Below are 22,178 nucleotides of genomic sequence, written 5' to 3'. Positions count from 1 at the left end.
CCCTCAACGGAAGCAATTTGTTCTTAAGGAAGCCTTTCAATCCATGAAATATGACCTTTCCAAGGAATTTCTTACCATGAATACAAGCATAACCCTCCGACAAGAAAGACATAATTCTTTGCATCTCAACATGTGCACTGAGCTTTCAAGCCAAATGTATAAACTTAAAGCACATGTTGATCAGCGCATGGATACCCAAGGAGCACAACTTACTAAAATCATGCAATTCCTGATGCATGGTGATGTCAAAAATGGGGAGAGAGAAAGGCAGAAGAAGACTTTCAACTGGATGTTCAAAGTCTTCAAAACGTTTTATTTACGAGCCATTCATTGATCACTTAATAAAAGACATTCTCTGACTGGCTCGGAACATTCAATGATTATTCACCGCTACAAGTAAACCATGTTCTGCACTAGTCTCGATAGAGATCTGCATTTATGTCACTAACCAAGAATAGAAAGAGTGCTTAAATATCCTACAAGCTCTGAAGGAACTAATGGTTACTATAAAAGGATGCTCAACAGCAACTCTTCAAAGGAACGAGATTCAAAGCTACACAAGCAAAGAGAACATTAAATGTTTGCTGAAGAACATTAAATGCAGTTGCAGCTGATAGTAACACATCATTCCAGCGATATATGTTTATGTTATTCATCTTTTCCGACCTTTGGGATGATAGCTTATAAAAGAAGAGTTGAAGAATTAAGAATACATTTCGATCATTTTAAGCTTTTCAACCACGCGATTGACACAGTTCTAAAAATTGCATACTCAAAGATCTGAGCCCACTTAAATTTCATATAATTCATCGTTCATCAAGCACGCACTCAGTAGAAAGATATATGATCATTAATGGATCAATTTCGTGCTTCTCAAAACATATAGTTTTCTTTTATCACTAACCTTTTGATGATTTGATTGAATGTGTTGTCTGGTGAACCGATGGTTCTTAATATCCAGAAGTGTAAAGTGATGAATAAGAGTTCCAAAACAAGAAGTGTAATAAGTCCTAATTGGAGTGGGCTATTGCAATAAGTTTGTAAAGCCAAAGTCTTTTAGTGGAATCCTTCCTACAGAGGAAAAAGGGATGAAGTGAGAGTTTTATCTCCAAACATCCATAAAAATCTCGGGAAAGAACATTCAACCTTCAAGAGACATAGAAGATTGCAACGCCGCACTTCAATCAATAAAGCTTAGAAAAACACATTTCGGCGAAAGCAATTAAGACGCCGCATCACAATAAATGAATCAAACAATGTCCAAGGAATAATCAAGTAGAAATCAACGGATACAAAGATTCAAATTCATCTCAAGTTACCGTTGGAGAAAAGAAGCTTATAAACATGACAGAAGAACAGCTGAAGAAAAAGGGGAATCAACACTATTCAAAAGCTTGCTGTCACTCTGTCAAAATCTTAGCTCACTCTTACTTGATATATTTGTAGAAGTTAAGGCTACAATTTGAGCTCACTAGCAAGTTGTAATAATTGTTGAAATTCGATAGTGCTAATAACAGTTACGCACTGAGAACATTCTGTTAAACTAAGAGTTTCAGTTTTTGGCGGTGTTAAGTCCAAACTGATGAGATAGAAGGGGTGACGTAGGAGTAATTAAATTCTCCGAACATCCAGAAACAACCCTTGCCTACTTTATTTCAGTTTCGTATTCTATCTTTCAGTCAGTTATTTTTCGCAACTACTTTAGTTTAACTGATTGTCATTAACCAACAAGATTCCGAGAATCTGTTTGTCACCAAACTGAACTCAAAATTAGAAAAGACCAGTTTTAACTTTGAGTGTTTATTCAACCCCCCCCCCCCCCCCTTCTAAACACTCTTGATACGTTAATCGATCCTATCAAGTGGTGTCAGAGCGGTTGAATCTTGTTCTTGAATACTTTTGATCTAAAAACTTGCCAGCATGACTTCATTCAACAAAATTCCCATGTTCTCTAGAGAAGAATTTGATGATTAGAAAATCAGAATGCAGGCTCATTTGGCTGCACAAGATGATGACATGTGGTATGTCATAACTGATGGACCCATGAAGATTCTAAAAACAAATACAGCAGTTGCCATTACAGAAGGAGCACCACAAAGAATAGAAAAGCCCAGAGATGAATGGACAACTGAAGATAAAAGAAAAGCAAATCTGTGGCTAAAGACATTCTGTACAAAACGATGGACAAAGTAACCTTCAGCAAAATAAAAATGTGTAAGACAGCCAAAGAAATTTGGGAAAAGCTGATCCAGCTGTGTGAAGGAAATGATCAAACCAAAAAAAATAAACTTTCTGTTGCAGTGCAAAAGTTTGATAACATCAAAATGAAAGCAGGAGAATCGATGCACGAGTATGATGAAAGAGTAAGCAATATCATCAATGAGCTAAATGCACTTGGAAAAGTGTAAACCAACAAAGAGATTGCACTGAAGGTAATAAGAGGTATTCCCAAGGAATAGGATGTCAAGACCATGGCAATGGAGGGAGTCCAAAGATCTGAACCAAATCGAACTTCATGATCTGTTTGCTGATTTAAAGGCCTATGAATTTGAGCTGCAGACCAGAGAAGGATAACCATCTACCTCTGCAGCCACAACTGCTCTAGCTGCTGTCAGAACTGAACCAATCAGTTCATTTGAAAAATATGCTGATCAGTTGAGTAATGATGCTATGTTATTGTTCATCAAAAAATTTGGAAGGTTCATGAGAAAGAATCAAGGGAACTTCTAGAAGCCATACCAAAGGAACAATTCCAAAGATGAACCAAATGCCTGCTATAACTGTAGCAAATCAGGTCACTTTATTGTTGATTGTCCTAAACCCAAGAAGGACAGTCAAGGCTCAACTGATAGAAGAAAGAAATCATTTGAACACAAAAGAAGACCCAAGGAAGATAAGAAGGTCTTCAGAAAGAAACATGAGGTACTCTTAGCTGAAGAAAACAAATCTAAATGGGCAGAAACTGACAGTGAAAAGTCGGAACCAGAAAGCTCATGCAGTTCTAGTGATGATGAGGAAGTAAAGTGCTTGATGGCTAATGATGCAGCAAAAAAATCAACTAGCCAACAGGTATTTGATTTCTGCTCAACTGATTTCACATGAGAAGAACTCATTCTAACACTACATGACATGGTAAATGAGTATCAAAAGCTTGCATCATCATTCGAAAAAATCAAAGCAAAGCAAACAGATCCCACAGACAATAAAACCAAAACTGATGAATCAGGCGATGGGTTGAGTCTAAAAAGGGAAATTGCTGAGTTAAAAGCAGAAAGAAACAAAAATCAGTCATTAATACAAAAGTTGATGCTTGAAAACTCAAAACAGACTGAGCTTATTCAGTCTTGGAACAAGTCATCAACTGCACTAAGTGAGATGCAGAATTCACAAAAATCAATTTCTGATAAAACTGGTTTAGGGTTCAACACTCAAGGAGAAATGTATCCAAATGATACTCAACCAAAGCTAACAATAGACAAAGGGAATACATTCACTTTGTCAAATCAGCGGTGGTACAAGAACAAATTGAGCCCAGTAAACTGATTGAGCAACCTACTGAGAATATAAACAAGGCTAGAAGATATGGGATTGGTTATAGTAAAAAATTCTCAACTGATTCACAAAGTCAGTAATCAAAGAGATTATACAAAAACTATTCGAATGGCTATTCCAATTACTATAACTGCAAGCCAGCTCAGAAGAGATATAGACTGAACAATCAGTTTAATAAAGCTAAAACACATATTGTATCATCCGTACACTACACAAGCACACAAAAGCCGAGAAAAACCATTTGGAATACAGCTACTGGAAAGTCTATTAGACTAATCCAAGTATGGGTTCCTAAAGGACTAATCAGTTCAGGACCCAAATAGATATGGGTACCAAATTATATTATGTGTGTGACTGCAGGTAACAGGTACAAACAAGAACTCAATATGGTATTTGGATAGTGGATGTTCGCGACATATGACAGGAGATGCAAGTGTGCTATCTCAACTGATCAAATACAGTGGTCCAAATATCAGTTTTGGGGATAATTCCAAAGGTAGAACTGTGGGTAAGGGTAAGCTTATCCATGGTAACTTTACTTTTAAAGATGTTCTATTAGTAGAAAACCTGAAGTATAACTTGATTAGCATCAGTCAGTTATGCGACAGTGGATTCCCAGTACATTTTGACAAAAACTCATGTTCAGTCAAAACATCAACTGATGAAATCATACTAACTGGCAAACGTTGTGAAAACACATATAAAATCAGTTGGAATGATCAAACTTATGCACCAGTTTGTTTTATTGCTTCCAAATCATCTAAAAAATGGTTGTGGCATAAGAGAATAAACCATTTAAACTTTAAAACCATTGTCTATCTGAATAAACATGAACTTGTAACGGGTATGCCCAAAATAGACTTTTCAAAAGAAAAACTTTGCTCAGCATGTCAGTATGGTAAACAAGTACGATCTTTTTTTAAAAACAATGGTTGTAAATCTTCATCCCGATGCTTAGAACTGTTGCACATGGATCTCTTTTGTCCTATACCAGTCATGAGCTTAGGGGGAATGAAATACACCTTGGTAGTCGTAGATGATTTTTCAAGATTTACTTGGGTTACTTTTCTCAAATCTAAAGACCATACTGCTTCACAACTGATAAAGCTCTTCAAAAGACTTTTAAATGAAAAATCGGTTGGAATTGATCGAATCAGATCAGATCGGGGAACTGAATTCATCAATAAAACTCTTTCAAATTTTCTAGAGAATGCTGGAATTAAGCATGAGCTCTCAGCAGCCAGAACTCCTCAGCAAAATGGTGTAGCTCAGAGAAGAAATCGGACCCTTAAAGAAGCTGCTTGAACAATGCTTGCTGATTCTGGTATTTCTCAAAAGTTTTGGGCATAGGCAATAAACACTGCGTGTTATACTCAGAACAGATCAATGATTAATAAGAATCTTATGAAAACACCATATGAGATCTGGCATGGAAGAAAAAGTATAATTACTTATTTCAAAATATTCGGCTGCAGATGTTTTATCCTTGATAATGGTAAAAATTATTTAAAAGCGTTTGATTCTAAATCTCCAGAGGGAATATTTCTTGGATACTCATCAGTTAGTATAGCTTATAGAGTCTTCAACAAGAAAACCCTAAATGTTGAAGAATCAGCTCATGTTGATTTCGATGAAACTGAACTAACTGATAAGCCAACTGATCAAGTTGAGCTAGTTGATCGATTTACAGATATCAGTTTGGAAGATGATGACAAAAATGAATTTCATAATAATCAAAACATATTTCAAACACCTGAACCAGAAGTACTGGATAAATCAGATGCACAAGAAGTCGTTAGTGATGATCAGCTGATAGAGCGTAATGATAACACTCAAATACCAGTTGACGAAGCACCAACTGAGACTGAAAATTGTGTTCAGTTACCAACTGAAGGAATTGCTGATACAACAAATACTGAGTACAGATGGAAAAAATCACATCCACCTGAACTGGTAATAGGAAATCCATCAGATCCAGTAAGAACTCGAAATCAAATGCTAAACTTATTTATCCATTCAGCTTTTGTTTCACAACTAGAACCGAAGAAAACTGATGAATCTCTTGCTGATCCTAACTGGGTAAATGCAATGCAAGAAGAGCTAAATCAGTTTACTCATAACAATGTCTGGAACTTAGTTCCAAGACCGATTTGAAAAACTGTCATAGGTACAAAATGGGTTTTCAGGAACAAACTGAACGAAGATGGTTCAGTTGGACGCAACAAAACAAGATTAGTAGCACAAGGATACAAACAAGAAGAAGGAATTGACTATGATGAGACATATGCTCCAGTTGCAAGACTGGAAGCAATCAGAATGTTTTTTGCTTATGCATCATACAAGAATTTCAAGATCTTTCAGATGGATGTAAAGAGTGCATTCCTGAACGGTCAACTACAAGAGGAAGTATATGTTGAACAACCCCCAGGTTTTGTAAACCACAACTTTCCTGATCATGTATATCATTTGAACAAATCATTATATGGTCTTAAACAAGCTCCCTAGAGCTTGGTACGAAACTCTCTCAAAATTTCTAACTGATCATGATTTTTCTATTGGATCAGTTGATAAAACCTTGTTAGAATTTACTAAGAATAATCACATTTTATTAGTTCAAAAATATGTTGATGATATCATATTTGGGTCAACAAACCCCAAATTATGCGAAAAGTTTGCTAAGATGATGTAGGATAAGTTTGAAATGAGCATGATGGGTGAACTGACATTCTTTCTTGGACTGCAAGTGAAGCAACTGGAGACTGGCATATTCATCAGTCAGACTAAATATACAAAAGAGCTGCTGAAGAAATTTGGCATGGAATCATGTTCCGCTACAAATACTCCCATGAGCTCATCAGTAAAATTGGACACTGATCAAGGGGGAATATCAGTTGAGGCGACATTATATCGAGGTTTAATAGGGTCATTGTTATACCTAACTGTCAGTCGCCCTGATATTGTATTTGTTGTGTGTATGTGTGCTAGATTTCAAGCAAATCCTAAGCAATCACATTTCTCAGCTGCTAAAAGAATTTTGAAATATCTTAAGGGTACACAAAATGTTGGCTTATGGTATTCTAAAGACTCTACTTTCAATTTAGTTGGATATTCAGATGCAGATTATGCAGGATGTAAGCTTGATCGTAAAAGTACAAGTGGATCTTGTCAGTTTTTAGGAGACAGGCTGATCTCTTGGTTCAGCAAGAAGCAGACATATATAGCTACCTCAACAACTGAAGCAGAATACCTTGCTGCTGGTAGTTGCTGTGCACAACTGATCTGGATCCAGCAACAATTGAGAGATTATGTAGTAATTACAAATAATTCGCCCATATTTTGTGACAATACGAGTACAATTGCCATCACCTATAATTCAGTTCTTCACTCAAGGACAAAGCATATAGATGTCAGACACCACTTCATTAGAGATCATGCTTTGAAGAAGGACATTAGACTGGAGTATATATCAACTGAGAAACAAGCAGCTGACATCTTCACCAAACCATTACCCGAGACTAAGTTTTCTTACTTTCGCAATATTCTTGGTTTAATTGATCTGTCTTAAAATTATTACTAATGTTGCTTTACTAATAGAATTATCTGCAGAAATAAGAACACAACAAATTAAAAATAATACTTTATTAAGAATACCATCGATCCCAGTTTACAGAAGATATCATAGAACCAACTGAATCCTGCCATTCTCTAATCCAATTATTCAACTCATAAATTTGGATTCTAGAAAATGACCTAGTTGTAAAAATATTCTCAACCACATGCCATTCCTTCCATAACATTGCTTCTAACAGACATTTGTCATCAATCAGATCTGTAACATGCCTAACTTCAAAACGATCAATGTATTTTCTTGCTGTTGCTGCTTGAGCACGAGTAGGAACAGCACCACTACTACTTACCCTCTGCAAATCATGAATCTTGAACCATGTTGACATCACTTTCATCAAGACATATTCTTCCATTGTCTTCTTCAATTCTTCTAAATAAGAACTTAATTGCTCATTAAATTGAATATGCGAACTACTGCATGCATCAGAGTTACTTGAATCCGACATACTGTGAAACGTCTGCTTAATCGTTTTCTTAAAACGTGCTAAATTTTTTTTTTAAAAAACCTCCCTTAGCATCGGTCGAACAACCAAAAATTACATAAAATATTTTTGACATCATTTTAAAATAAATCAACCATCTAACATTTGAAAAGTACAGCCCATACTATAACCTCTCAAAAACCACTCACAAATAAAATGTCGAAAAAATATCTTTAACATAACTCAAAATCATAAATCATAACTAGTGCGGAAAACTAGCGTCGGTCCTCGGGTTATGTGCACCTTCAGTCCAGCAAAGTCAACCATCAAGACCTCCATTATCATATTCATAATCAATATAACGTGCATCAATCACACCTAGTGAGTCTAAAGACTCAACACGTCATATTCTTGATAACGAGTAATACGTAATACAGTTAACATATTACAGTGAAAAATACTTGTACTTAAAATATCGTTTTCATGAAGATGCATAAACATAAATATTTTCGTAAACATTTTCATGATGCATAAAACCTTTAAATAAAAATCTTTTCATAATCTTATGCGTAAACATTTTCATATAAACATAAACATATTCATATTCGTATCCATATTCATATCAACATATTCATATCATCATATTCATGATCATGTTCATATTCGTGTTTGTTGAATTCAGATCGTGATTGTGACTCGTATTCTTAAACGTATTGAGCGATGGATCCATCTAAAAAAAACCACAGTACTGGGCGGCGGGGACACCAGCAACACTCTCACCGGTCAACTGGGCCTTGGCCTACGTATTAACATATTCGTATTCGTATCACGTATTCGTATCCGTATCCAAGGAAACACGATCGTCGGGCTCCCACTGGGACCATAACCCTCACGATATTTCCAACATATTCAGTAGTCACAATCCCTTCACGTCCTTCAACATGTTATCATCACTTAATAAAAACATGCATATAATATCATTTTATTTTGAAACCAAGCATGCAACATATCTTTTACATGTCCAATTTAATATTTAATAATTCACGAACATTTAAAAATCATATTTACACATATAAAAATTCATAAACATACATAACCATTGAAAATAATCATATTATCACATAAAACAGCATTCGGGACACTGCCATGACGTTTACTAATTTTTAGGTGTAAAAAGACCGTTTTACCCCTAGACGTAAAATTTCCCGTTTTTGACATTTTCTTAATTTCATTGATTCTAACATGTCCCAAATAATTATTTTAGCCTACAAGAATTTTTTCATATTTTTATTTAGCATAAAACGAAGACTTTTAAATAAATCTTTAAATGTGACGTATTACTACGTTTTAATCCCGAATTAAACCAAACCTTAATATAAAATTCCCAAATTAAAAACTTAGACTTCTAATAATCATTAAACTTAAATATAATTTTTCATAATTTTATTAAGCTTAAATCTAGGTGTTTTCCTATTCGTTTTTAAACTTAGACGTACTTCCTAATTTTGACTCGTATGGACTCGAAACTTAACCAAACTTTACCAAACTTGAACCAAAGCTTAATAACACCTAACTAACCCATATACGACCAAATTACAGCCCATTAAGTCCCTTGAATATGCTTAGAAAGCTACTGAATTTTTCTGCACAAGAGTCCTAGTCCTAATATGATTCGAACCTAGGCTAGCTTCGCCTCTAGCCCTTAACCACCATGTCCAGCCTCTACCCATCCCTCCTATGCAGCCCAATTAAGTCTAGTGGACCCTCCCTAACCGCATCTAGCAGCCGTGACCCGCTAAGACTCCTAGTCGAAGAGTCCTTTCCCTTAAGGAGTCTATTTTCGTTTTTATTCTTTCCCTATTTTTTTCAGCCTTTAAAAATACACCTAGGGACCATTAAACATGTGGAAAAACATCCCTTCAAGTACCCCTACCATGGCAGCCCCTTTGTGCATCATTATAAAGAGTTTTAAAAAAGAAAAACTCTTGTTTTGTGCATGTATAACCATAAAAACGAAAATATAAAAGTTGTATCATGTTTTTCATGCAACCATGTATCAAACACATAATATGGTGTGAAAGATGAGTAAAAGGAGAATATGGCGTGCCTTTGCGTATTAATCGCACGATAAAAACGTTTACGATTTGCGAAGAACGGCGACGAACGATCATGGCTTGAATTTCCTTGAAGAACCTTCAAATTGGGAGGAAAAGAATTCTGAATTTGTTGGCGAAGGGGGCGTGTAGTTGTAGGTTTAAGGGTGGGGTTTAACATATTTTATAGTCTAATTAATCACTAATTAGGCTTTAGCCCAATAATAAATTTAATTAGACCTATTAAGCCCCTTAGTGCTTAATTAAAACATTAAAAATAATTTTGCTTAAATAAGTTTGTGAATTTATTAGCCGGGTTGCCAAAAAGTTCGTATTTTTGTTGAAAATCCAACACTGATAAAATTTACGTCCCGGCGTATAAAATCACCTCAAAACCCCATATTTTTAAAAATAAGAAAAAGCATCCCCTCAATTTAAATAATTAAAAATAATTATTTAATAAAAGCATTTTTCTATTTTCAGCCATCGGTCTCCGTTCCTCGATCGCAACTCGAATAACCTTTAAAAATATATTTTAATGCAACTATGTACAACAATAGATTTTAAACATGTAAATATGCACAACATAATTAATTAATGTAATTAAAACATTTAATTGGAATACATAAGTAATTTAATAATTGCATGCATGTGGTTTGCGTGGACCTTTAAATTTTCGGGGCTTTACATATTGAACTGTTATTGTCGCACATTCTATCATCTTATTTATAGGCAGATGAAATTTAAATATTGAAGAAACTGAAGAGACTCAAATCAACTGAAGCGTCTTTCTCATTTACCGAGGCTTCTTAACTATCATTTGTTCATTATCAACTGATATCAGTTTGACATTTATTACTTAACGCTTAACCAGTCATCAGTTCATCTGTTTATGATCGTAATTCATATATAATAACTAATTAAACTTATTATTTGCAGGAAAAAGAAAAACAAAGTTAAGCCAATATAAATGTTTCATTCAACCATAAATATTTGCTTGGATCACATCATTATATTTATCTTCTACAACAATTATCCACATCTTCAACCAAGCAGATAAAGGTCCAGTAGATGTCTTGGAAAAGCTGTGAGAACCAGCTATGCGCCTAAGGATCTTCAGCTCCTTTCGAAGCATCAGCTGATAGATATGACCATCAGTGAAGATATCCACCCACATAGCTATGTGCAAGTGCTCCCGCACTTTTCTCAACTCTGCCATCAGCTCGGGAGTGGTAGCCTCGCCAGAATTATATAGGAACTCAAGCTTCTTAAGCTTCTCCCAGTAGTGAAGACTCTCATAGAAGACTTCATCTTCTATCACAGAAGACTCTCATAGAAGACTTCATCTTCTATCACAGCCTTCCTAGTCTCCAAAGAAAATGGCGAAGCACTCGAGCTACTAGCATCTGCCATTCTTTTTACTTTGAATATGTTTTTCAATATGACTGAAACTAACCATGTCACTTCTACTTATAGCCAGGAGTCATGGAAGATGAAGGGTCGTCAACGATTCAACAAACGATAATCTTTCTGACCTTTAAATTTATTCTTTTTAATTCTATGCACTGATTAAGGGGGAATATCAGTTTTGAAGAGGTTAACTGAGAAGACAATTGTTTGTGAACTCTCAACTGAAATGAATCAGTTTCCCAACTGATCGTTCGGCTGGATATTTTACAAATCTTCTCACATAAGTTAACAAATTTAAAACTTATTATATTCCAAATCAACTGACGTGACTGCAGATTCATAACGTGGCCTATTTTAAACCGTTCATCTTTTTCCCAAACGCCCACAGCACACGTACACATAGTTTTACTCAAAATTTTTAATGGACTGACACATGTCCCGAATTTGAACAGTCACGAACAACTGTACTAAGCCCGCTTCAATTCAGTTTTCTTCTTACGCATACAATCAGTTTCTAATAGCATACTAATTCAAGAGCTTATCGTTTACGAATTTCAGATCATTTTATCTGTCGAAATGGCGAATCAAATCCCAGCTTACATGTTGAATGCTATGGCCATTGATTTTGACTCAGTTTTATCAGTTCAAGAAGCTGATGTTAAGAACGTTTTTCTGAAGATTGAATCTGCTGGTCTCAGAATGTTTTTGGGACAATCTTCGCAGGAAATATACCCCAAGGTAGAAATATTTGGAGAAATTTTCTCTTTGCCATCAGATGGGTACGTCAACGTTTTTGAAATCAAAACATCTGACATTGAGGAAATGCAATCTTTGCTATCTGCTAATGGACGAAAAATTAAAGTTTCCGATCCAAAGAAAGAGCTGAAACCAGAAATACAGTTATTAGCCGACATTGTGGCGAAGGGCATATTGGCTAAGGCCGGATCTTATGCTGCCCTTACACTTGAGAAATTCCAGATGATGACCATCATCATGGGAGAAAAGAAAGCCAACTGGAGACATATTATTTTCAATACTCTGAAGAATATGCTTCAATCAACCAAACAGTTAAGAGGCTTTGCCATCCCAATCAGTTATCTTTTGAGACTAAAGGGATTGGTAGCTGACAATGCTGGAACATCATCAAAGTTCAAAGTCTTCACTCCTAAAAATATCTTTCCGCCAAAAACCAAACAGGAGATTGGAATGCAATCACCTGCTCCAAAATCAGTTAAGAAGGCCAAAACTTTGGCCCAACTGAAAACTGCAAAACGAAAACTGATTCTCAGTGATTCAGATTCGGAGAAAACACCTTCTCCTAAGCTTGTCAACAGACCGAGTACGCAAAGAACTAAACCAATAACAGCGGTGGAAGTTATTCCAACTGAGAAAATTACTCAATCAGCTGCCCAACAGCCTATTCAGGCTATCCCTTTGCAGGTAGTTCCACCTGATGATTCAGTTACTAAAGAAAAGGCACCCGCTAAGGTAAGAACTCCTTTGACTCATGTAAATCGACCTACCATTTTGCCTCGCGCCAGATCTAAAGGTGTTATATTGAGGTAACCAGTGGAAACCACTCACTCTGGTTTGGATATTCCTCACATTCTCACAACTGAAAAAGGAAAGGACAAGCTAGTTGAAGAACCAAGGCCATCTAATACTATCCAAACTCACATTGACCTTGTTTGGGAACAGGTCAACGCATTTGCCACTTCGAAATTAAAATCTTTTGATAATTGGAAAAGTTTTAGGACTGAGATTTTTGCCAAAGAGTTGAAACACAAATCCCAACTGAAAAAGTTTATTAAACTTGAAGCAATTGTGCTGAAAATAGTCAAAGCTGCTACTATTGGCCAGGCATTGGAAAGGCAAAAATATTTCTTTGATCAAATTCGAGCCAAAAAGCTGACTAGAATGGTTGCAAAGCTGAAATCCAACTACAATCCCACAGGTCCAACTGCATATAATGATAGAGCTGTGATCACCCAACTGGACACAGATCTCAGTGGTCTACAAGATGAAATCAGATTTTGGGAACAGGATCAGGAATTGGTTCTTCCTGACAAATCCTCCAATTCAAATGCAGAAAAAGATTCATCCTCCTCCCAACGGAACGAGCCATCTCCACAACTGGCTGCTGAAGAGCCAGTTCAGGATATGCCTCAATCTTCTCAGCTTGAACATCAGCTGTATTCTGAAACTGAACTATCTTTTGCAAACATTGATGAAATCATTCAAGCTGTAGCTCTAGAAGCTCAGCTAGAAGAAATACATTCTGAATCAGTTGCTCCTTCAACTGAATAACCAGAACAAGAAGTTCAGATACCATCTGAAGAACTAGTTGAACCACTTGCTGCTGAAGAGCCAGTCCCAGATTCAATGCAAGAACAACAAGAAGCACCAGTTCAGCAAGAAATCTCTGCTGAACAAGTCACTCAAACTGATGAACTTGAAAAATCTCCAGGTCAAGCAGTTGCTGAAAATGTGGTGAGTCGATTGCTCATTCAAACAAAGGAGCCAGAACCAAGTTCAGTAAACTCTCAACAAGAGGCACCAGTGGAAACTGACCAAGCGTTATCTGTTGATCAAAATCCACTTTCACCACCTCAAATTCACGAAGAAATTGCTGCAACAAACATTCTAGCACAGACTGTTTCTGAAACAATATTATCTGATAGGACCATGGTGGTCTTTGATCAAGTCTCACATGAACCAAGAACATCTAATCAGTCACCTCCTCTTCAATCCACAGAAATGGATCTTGTTCTTGATGAAATCCAGAATATGCAGAACAATATGCAGCAGATGATTACTGAAATCAAGAAAATTCAATCCACACAATTGTCTCATACTGTCAAATTGGATTCTTATTGAATCTGATTCAGCAAAACTGAAAGACATTCAAGCAAACATGGATTCTCTTACCCGAACTGTACTTGAGATGAAGAATAACAGAGGTCTAGCTCAAAGTCTCTATACAACTCAGGATATAATCAGTCAACGAGTTGAGCGAATGGAAACTTCTGTTTCTAATAAAATGGAATTGCTGCGGACTTGTTTACAAACTGTTGTCTCAAGTAACTCCGCAGATGTCAAAATTCTTTCCACTGACGTTCGAAAATTATCTGAGAAGATGGATTTGTTTGACAAAAAGGTGGAAGAAATCAAAGATCAAAGAACATGTTGAGAAACAGCAGAAGCAGTTAATCAGATTATTAGATTCAGTTGTTATTAAATCAAGATCCCTTTCAGTTCAAGAAATTCAATCTCTTATTTTATCTACAATGAGCTCAGATGTTCAGTTATTATTTACTTAGTTTTGTCAAACACCATAAAGGGGGAAATTGTTGGAAGCTAAATTCCGGCATTTGACAAAATATGAACTAACTGAAAATACAAACCAAATGATCGAGTAAACTGAACTCAGCAACTGTACTTAACAACTGAAATCAGCTGATCTAATAAAGAAGACTGATCAAATGGAAACTGATCAGTTGATATATTCAGCCGTATGCTAAGCACCCTTCAACTGAACCTGTCTTGGGAAAGAACATTCAACCGTCAAGAGACATAGAAGATTGCAACGCCGCACTTCAATCAATACAACTTAGAAAAATGCATTTCGGCGAAAGCAATTAAGACGCCGCATCACAATAAATGAAGCAAACAATGTCCAAAGAATAATCAAGTAGAAATCAACGGATACAAAGATTCAAATTCATCTCAAGTTACCGTTGGAGAAAAGAAGCTTATAAACATGATAGAAGAACAGCTGAAGAAAAAGGGGGAGTCAACACTATTCAAAAGCTTGCTGTCACTCTGTCAAAATCTTAGCTCACTCTTACTTGATATATTCGTAGCAGTTAATGCTACAATTTGAGCTCACTAGCAAGTTGTAATAATCGTTGAAATTCGATATTGCTAAGATCAGTTACGCACTGAGAACATTCCGTTAAACTAAGAGTTTCAGTTTTTGGCAGTGTTAAGTCCAAACTGAAGTGGGTCAGTACAATTCTTGTATTTGATCAAAGTCTTTTAGTGGATATCCTATCCTTGAGATAGAAGGGGTGACGTAGGAGTAATTAAATTCTCCGAACATCCAGAAACAACCCTTGCCTACTTTATTTTAGTTTCGTATTCTATCTTTCAGTCAGTTATTTTCCGCAACTACTTTAGTTTAACTGATTTTCCTTGACCAACAAGATTCCGAGAATCAGTTTGTCACCAAACTGAACTCAAAATTAGAAAAGACCAGTTTTAACTGTCAGTGTTTATTCAACCTCCCCCCCCCCTTCTAAACACTCTTGATACGTTAATCAATCCTATCAATCTTTTCCGATCCTAACAATCATGACCGAAAACCATTAACTCTATATTCTATCTATTTGCACAATATTTAGAGTTGTAAGTATGTGAGATTTAAAAGCCCCATTTTGTGTGAAATATAATAAATATCTAACTTCTAATGTGAAATCCTTAATTTGATCGCTAGTTCTAATCTCCTAATCTAATATACAACAAAATAAAAGAAATTGATGGAAAAACATTGGAAATCTCTAACATGATCTGTTTGTCCCGTAATATTTTCCAGTTCATAAACAACTTGGGCGAAATAAGGTTTCGTGCATTGGGAAAGCATTCTCGATCATATTTTTCTTTTAGTCCGTGATGGCGCAAAGAGTATTATCAGATGAGAGATCTTTTATGAATACATTTCATCGCACGGAATCAACAATTGAAGAACCTTGAGAATGTATATAACCTTATTTTGGCCTGGATTAATCAAATATAATAAAGATGATAAACATGTGCAAAGTGAAGATGAAAATGACAGTCAAGAGAGGTAAATATTCGTGATTTAATATTAAGGTCTTTTGTAAGATCACGTTTTCTGTCAAATTCTTCATTTAATTTCTTAGTTTGTGGCTTACGAAAGAGTTAAATAACAACCAAATCAAGATTAATGTCACATGAGAGAAGAAGTCAGAGTATTTAAAACTTTGGCACGATTCTGTGTTTGACACTCCCCTAAATTTTGGTGATAAAAAACTATACTTTAAAGAATTGTAAATCACAAATTTAATAGTATGTGTATGTCCATATCGATCCATCTTTGTGTTTTTAGTTAGAAATGTTTAATTTAATCATGAATAATGATTGATTTTAGATACATTCATTTTTATTTAAAATTCATTAATTTCTTACAGAATGGTGAGGATACAAAATATTATAAAGTAAAAGTTTTTTCGAATGTTTTTTAATCTTACTATTTCTATAGCAAAATATTGATGATCTTGTTTATACTATGAACTTGTATCTTACTTCTAATTTTAATTGCTATGTATTATTTTTTTTTTCATTCAAAAAATTCTAGTTCGAGTAGATTTAAAATGTTAGCTTCATCCATTACGAACGATACGGTTCCAGTGCCAATGGCTTGGTTGGCGATCTCTGAGCACACTCCTCCACACAAGATGTGAAACAGGTAAGCAGTTTATACATTGTGCAGCCTTTGCGTTCTATGCAATCTAGATAGCAGTCATTAGAATTAATAGGTGCACCTCTACCATTAATTTCAATAGCACTTGCAGTCACCGCCATGAATACGAGAAGCACCATAGCAATTGATACAAACTCAAGCTTCAATCCATTTCGCTCCATTTTCCTTTTTACTAGTAATAATGATAGCTTGAATTTGAATGGTGTAGAGTGAATTTCCAAGGCAATATGTATGTATATAATGACGGACTTTAATTTACTGTAAAATAAAAATAAATGCATGTAATGTGACGTAGATTAAATTTGATATACTATTTAATAAATTTATTTTAAATTATTATTAAATTTCATTTCAGATTTAAAATGTATTTTTAAATTCGTTAGTTTGTTCGTTTTTTGTTTTGAAATTGATTTCTTGCAACATTAAGATTAAATTTATTTATAACCGAAGAGAAAGGAAAAATCAAGGCAAGAAGGTCCAATTTTTTAGAAAGAGGGGGAAAGAAAAAAATTAACGAGATAAAAAACAGAGAGTAGAAGATAATTTCGGATGAATATAAAAAAAAATTAGGTGCTCTTGAATCAAATTTTAACAATAAAATATTTGCAGTGGATATTATAAGTTATTGTGATATTGCTTTTTAGAAAATATTTTATGAAATTTCGGCACCTTGTTATATTATTACACGAAAAATTTTATGAGATCATCTCACATGTCAATTTGTGAGTCATATCTTCAACCATGCCTAAATTATGAAAAATAATATTTTTAAAAAATATTATTAAATTTCATGGTAAATATTTGTCGGGTCAATCCGTTCCATGGATATAGACCTGTGAGAGGGTGATAGATCAGTTCGTACACCTCTGACAGTGCTTCAAACACAATATTCTCAATGAGTTGCAATAGCTCGTGTTCTAAGAATGTAAACACCGATAAATTAGATCGAGTTTGGTTTTAAAACAAGCAGAAAATATTCGAAATAATCATTTGTTAAGAAAGCTAATCAGTTTAAAGCTTTTAAGATGTGTAAACTTATTAACTCATACCGACCATGGTATTGACATCCCTACTCTTGCTTGGGCTCTATTTAAGGATATATTCTATGAGAAGTATTTTACTGCTGATGTTCGAGGGCGATTGAAGAAGTAGTTTATGAGCCTCCGGCAAGGAGACTGGACTGTTGCTGAGCATAAGGTCCAAAATTAAGACGACGTAATCCAACTGCATGCAAATCTAGGAAATTTGAAAAATGGCTAAATAAATTATTTTAATTGTTTAATTGATTATGTGACATGTTTACATGATGTTTTAGTATTTTTCTACTTACATGCATTAAAAATGTATTTTTAAGGAATTATTCGAGTTGTGATCGAGGAACGGAGACTGAGGGCTGAAGAATGTAAAATATTTTTATTAAATAATTGTTTTTAATTATTTAAAATATGATTGAATAAGGGGTTTTAAGGTAATTTTATACGTCGGGACGTAAATTTAATCGGTGTTGGTATTTCAACAAAAATACGAAAGTTTTGGCAACCAGGCTAATAAATTCAAAAACTTTACTAAACAAAAATATTTTTAATATTTCAATTAAACACTAATGGACCTAAATTACCTACTTAATGGGCCTAAGCCTTATTAGTGGTTTAGTTATATATTTATAAGCTAAAAACCTACACTAAACCCCACAAACTCACGCCCACATTCAGATCTCACACACCAATTCTCTCCACCAGCATATACACGACACACACACATCTTATTTGAAGAGAAACAGTCGAAGCTTTCAAGGGAACACAATCCTAGGCCCTCGTCGTCGTCGTTCTTCGTCGTCTACGTAAAATCGTGTGTTTAAAACGCAAAGGCACGCCATACATCTCTTTTTTCTCATCGATCACATCCTACTACGATTTTTATCAAAGTTTGCATGAAAAACATTATCCTTTTTGAATTATTTTAATTTCATTTTACTACATGCTATGCCAATAACTTGTGTTGTTATGTCCAAAACGTAATTTATACCGTGCACGAAGGGGACTGCCATGTGTTAGGGTGTTAAGGGTCAAGTTTACACGAGAGTTAGGGTCCTGGAACACGCACAAAAATGCTGCACATCAGAAACAATCAAACTGAATTCATATTCTGTCATGTGGTCTTGAGGGTTAGGTTTTGTGGTAAGGGTTGGCATGGCTTGGCTCGGCTGGGACCAGGGCTAGACAAGGTCATGTCTAAGTCAGGGAGGGGGCCCTATCCACGCTAGGACTTGATTTAGGGGGCTGGGGAGGAGTCCTGGCAAGCTAGGACTCCACCCGAGGGACAACAAAGGCATCGCGGAGGTGCAGCTTGCGCGTGGGTTGAGGGGCTCGGCCAGGGGTCTCGGGCTGGGCTAGGGTGAGTCCTTAGGGTCCTAGTGTGAGTACAGGGGTCTGGTTCAAGAGTTGGGTCGAAGGCTAGAGTCCTAGGCTCACAAACATAGAGTCCATGCCATAGGAGTTCTCGGCCTTGCTTTCAGCTGGAGTTGGAGCTTCGGTTTTGAGCTAGGATAAGGTTCATCGGTTCATATCGGTCTAGTAGGGTCCATAGAAGGTCTAGGCATGGGCTGACATGGGGTGGCTCGAGCTTGGCTCGATGAAAAATCAAGTTGGCTTGAAGATGGCTAGGTGCGAGGGTCAAGGGTTTTCTTTTTGAGAATAAAATCGAAACATGGCTCACGGGGGTCGAGTCATGATTCACGAGAGTCAAATAATTATTAAAAGTCTAAGTTTTAAATTTAGGAGTTTTATTTTTTTGTTTGAAATTATTCGAGATTAAAACGTATTAAAAATGAATAATTAAAGATAAATTAAAAAGTCAATTATTTAAGCAAAATAAAATTATGAAGAAATTAATTTAAGCTTAAATAATTATTTGGGTCATGTTAGAGTCAATGAAATTAGGAAAAAGTCTAAAAACATGAAATTTTACGTCTAGGGGTACAACGATAATTTTACAACCGAAAATTAGTAAACGTCATGGAAGTGCTCCAAATGCTGTTTTATATGCTAATATTTTTATTCTAAATTTTTTTATGAATTTTTATGATGTTAAAAAGTTTATTTCAAACTTTTATGGATTTTTATGATGAAACGATAAAGTTAAAAGATATGATGCATGCTTGTTTTTAAAAGAAAATGATGTTAAATGCATGATTTTTATAGAGTGATGAAAATGTAAAATATTGGAGGATGTGAAGTAATTGTGACTATTACGGATATAAGGATATGAATGGGGATATCGTGAGGGAAAATGCCCCAGAGGGAACCAATTTATGGGAGGAGGCCCCAGATGGAGCCCGATAATCGTATTTCCATTCGATGAGGATAGGCTAAGGCTTAGTTGACGGGTGAGCGTGTCGATGATATCCCTGCCGCCCAGTACTGTGGTTATATGTAGATGGATCCATCGACTTTTTGAGGATGAGAAAAATCACAATTAACGATCTGAATTCAATAAAAAGAGAAAAATGTATATGTTCATGATGAAAGGATTTATGTTATGAAATTAGGAGAAAAAGAAAAAATGTTGAGGTTTATGTTATGCATGTCATCTAAATGTTATTTTTACGTAAATTTTTCATTGTTGCTTGTGGTTTTATACGTATTATTTGTTATAAAGATTATGTCGTGTTGAGTCTTTAGACTCATCAGGTGTGATGGATGCAGGTGAGTTTGATGGATGAATGTGCACATATCCGAAGGACCAGCGCTTCTACTTTTTCGCACTTATGATTTATGTTTATGATTTACGGTAAAGATTTTTAAGACTATTTATTTATGCTTTTGAGAGGTTTTTGAGAGGTTTAGTATGGACTATACTTTTCAAATTTATTGCTTTTTAGGTTTGGTAAATGTTTGACGATTTTACGATTGGAATATTTCCTTTGAATTTCAAATACTAGTTGGTTGTTTTATTTTAAAAATGGTGCAAAAATATTTTATATATTTTGTAAGGGTTCGGCGGAAATCATGAGAGGTTTTAAAAAAAATAAAAAAAAAATTTCTAGTACTTTATAAGAAAACGATTCGCAGACGTTTCAGTTGGTATCAGAGCTAGTTTCCTGTAAAGGGTTGTGCCACCATCAGCGCCGGAAAGATCAGTCGTCAAGCCTCAAATTGTAAGTTTTACATGTTTTATATGATTTAATATGATGTTACCTGTATGATTACATGAATAATATGTTTACGTCACATGTTTACTAGCTTTTTGAGTATATATGCTTTGTATGCTTAAATTGATAAAATGAATAAGGATATGTTGCATGATTAGAAAACTTAGATTTAAATGCATGTTGGTTACGTTAGTATTTTGAAAACATTCAGATAAAATGTCTCTAGACGTGCCCCTATTATTGAGAATCAAGTTGAGCACAGTGTTAACCGACAAGAGAATGCACCCCCGCCTCCTAATGGGGATGCTGCTGCTCGTTCCTTAGAGGGAATGGATCGTTTCTTCGAGCAACAATTACAGCAGCAGCAGTTACAGCAGCAACAGTTGCAACAGCAGTTACAGCAGTTCCAACAAGCACCTAGGCCACAACATGACATATATGATCAGTTCCGGAGGCTTGGTCCAAAGAACTTTTCTGGCACCACCGATCCCTTTGCTGCTGATCTTTGGATTCGTACACTTGAGGTACACTTTCGTTATCTGAATATGGAGGATGCTGACCGTGGGAGGTGTGCCACTTATCTGTTTAGAGATGATGCTTCTTTATGGTGGGAAGGAGACGAGCATGGTGTTAACATTGCTACTCTTATTTGGGCTCGATTTAAGGAGTTATTTTACGAGAAGTATTTCACTGCTGATGTTAGAGGGCGACTGAAGAGAGAGTTTATGAGCATCCGTCAGGGAAACTCGAATATTGCTGAGTTTGTGAAGAAATTTGATAGGGGTTGTCACTTTGTACCCTTTATTGCGAGGGATCCTGCAGAGAAGATTAGACACTTCATGGATGGTATGCGACCCACCTTACGAAATAATGTTATGATGATGTGTCCTTTGGACTATGCCACTGCTATTACTTATGCATTCCAGTCTGAGCAATCTTTGAGGAATATTGAGTTTGAGATGCAGCGCAAGAGGCAACAACACAAAAATAACAATCAGCCAAATAAAAAACCATATACGGGTCCTCCAAGACCTCAAGGGCCTCAAAAGCCTCAAGGTCAAGTCAAGAAACAAGCACCAAAAGGCCACAAATTCATGGAGCACCAAAGCCTGCAGAGAGGCAACCATGCAAGAAGTGCAATCGCTTACATCTTGGCCAATTTGAATGTGGGGACATTCAAATGTTTCTATCGCAAAGGGAATGGGCACAAGGCTGATGATTGCCCGAAGATAAAAGCACCTACTGTTGGAAGAGCATATGTTATGACTGCTGAAGAAGCTGAGGAGGAGGCAGACACTACGCTTATCACGGGTAACCTAGTCATTTAACATTTTTATATTGCTTTTATTGCATGAAATGTTAAATTAGTTATTAGAATTGAATTCAAATCAAAATTAACCTAGTGGAAATTATGTTGCATG

This window comes from Primulina tabacum, chromosome 3, assembly GCF_025594145.1.
Source record: "Primulina tabacum isolate GXHZ01 chromosome 3, ASM2559414v2, whole genome shotgun sequence".
NCBI classification, from domain to species: domain Eukaryota; kingdom Viridiplantae; phylum Streptophyta; class Magnoliopsida; order Lamiales; family Gesneriaceae; genus Primulina; species Primulina tabacum.
The sequence above is the reverse complement of the archived record's forward strand: the minus strand, read 5'-3'. Positions refer to the sequence as shown.